Raw genomic sequence first — 2,257 nt, forward strand, 5'->3', positions numbered from 1 at the left:
CGGCATCTGTAATCGATACATGGCTCGATTATTAGCATCGAATTACCGACATCGAGTTAACAAGCAAAATAATATTTGACACTGGCCGCAGGTGTCGCGTGTCGGGGAATAGAAAAAAAATAAACAATTTTTATCATGTTGTCACGCGTCGTTTTCGAAATTCGAACATTTTATCTTTAAGTTGTATAGTTTTGAATACTTTACTTTTTTTTTCATTTCGGTTTATTTTATTACGCTACGATTTTCTAGTGTTCTTTTACGTTAGGGTTGCCTTTATGGATTGAAGGATACTTGATCTAACTGGCCATATCATAAAGATTCTTTTAAAAATTTACCCAAAAATGTTGTCCTATAGTTAATAATGGATACTGAGAGTTTTGTAATTAGAAATTTAATTAATTCTTCTGAATCCCTACGTCTTGAATGATCTCGTTTAATGTTCAAATGTCAAGGTAAAGAAGGGGATTATAAATACAGGAAACAGTAGTCCGGTAAACATGCCATCTGGCTGATTATCCACGAGGTGTCGTTTTACACGACAGGCTTCACCGTGACAAATGTAATGTTTTGTAAAAACTACGCACGTTTCATATTAAAACGTGATATTTTCTTGTTTATGTGACAACACGCATCAAACGTAAAAAAGTTACGCAACATGTAATGTTTTCTCGCTTGTAATTGATTCTTATTTTTTTTTGTTGAAATGTTGGTTCATTTTTGTTAATTTCACTAGTATTACTTTTACCATTTCAACTAAGTTTTAGGCTTGTAATAGTATATGGTTTACGACAATATTCGAATGGCCGGATTCAAACCGACGACCGCGTGTTCTTAAATCCGTACCGCTATCCATTAGGCTATTGGAACTTAAACACGAAGATTAAAAAACCATTCGCAAAATTATGATTCAAAGATAAATTTTTCGTCATTACATACTTGGTATGAATCTACAAATTATACTCGTATTAACAAAGCTTTTGTATTAGTATAGTGCTTCTAAATCGAAAGAATGCAATTAAAATTCGGACAACCGTACAAAAGTTCCTAAAACTCTTTGTGTATTGACCCCTTTCTCCAGCCAATTGGAATTACAATGTACCTTCACGTAGTAAGATTAAAGCTGTTTAAAGCGCTTAAATCGCTGATGGGGCCACAACAATGCTCGCCGCGACCACAATGACATCTTTGACTGCGCAGGTAACGTTTATTGGAAAAGTTCTGCTTCGAGCTTGTGGTCCAAGTCATGAACTCATTGTGAAAATGTTTTGTAATAATAATTTTAAATCAACATCTTGATTACTTCGATTTCATTCATATGACAGTATTAAAACTTAATTTTCCATTATTCCAAAAGTTTTTAATTACAAATTTATTAATCAGCGCTCGATAGTTTCAAGTTTAATCTATTCCGAGGTAAGATACATTTATTTTTGACTGAGTAAAATGAATGTGGAATATGTAATAATCTCGTAATTTACGCCAGAGTCTAAGAATGCACGGAATGGTCAAAGCGACGGCGCGTACCTAGACGAAGGCTTTCTGGTTTGCATACCCGCTATTTAAGCTCGGGCCGAGCTTCGACCTTTCGTCCATTTTGGCGCATTCGAGTAAAATTGTTTTAGCAGATACTTAGCGTTCTGAAGCTGACATTCTGGTTTTACGGCTTCGATTCTATTAAATTGCAAGTTACTGAAATTGTTAATAACGTAAATGCTATTTCTCATTCAAATTACGTAAAAGCTGCTTAATCTGAATATTTAATTATTGCTATTGGTCTTATAAGTCAATTATAAAAAGTTACGCAAAGCAAACATAATTTCTTTTCTTCTCTTCCACGGATTTCGTAATAATTTTTTTTTCGTTGATTCCTATTTCTCAACAATTTACATAAAGTAATATGAAGGATATAATTTTAACAAGAAAAATAACCATCGATTTCAGTACAACTTCTACAAAACTTTGTAACAATTTCATTTTGAAATCGTCAGAAACTTTTTAATTGCGTCATCTTCCTAAATCATTGCCGAACATTCGCGAAACAATCTTCCGAAACGATATTAGACTGTTTATTCTTAATTAAATTTTGTTCAAAAACTTCGAGATCCTGGTATTTTATGATAATATAGTTATTATTATTTTATTGAGGATCTTCGAATTTATTGCGAATAATAAAAAAACAAAACCGACTTCCAAACAAAATACACGAAAAACAAAATAAAATGCACTAAAAACAAAACAAAATACACCAAAAACAAAA

This window comes from Papilio polytes, unplaced genomic scaffold, assembly GCF_000836215.1.
Source record: "Papilio polytes unplaced genomic scaffold, Ppol_1.0 DF824303.1, whole genome shotgun sequence".
NCBI lineage: Eukaryota > Metazoa > Arthropoda > Insecta > Lepidoptera > Papilionidae > Papilio > Papilio polytes.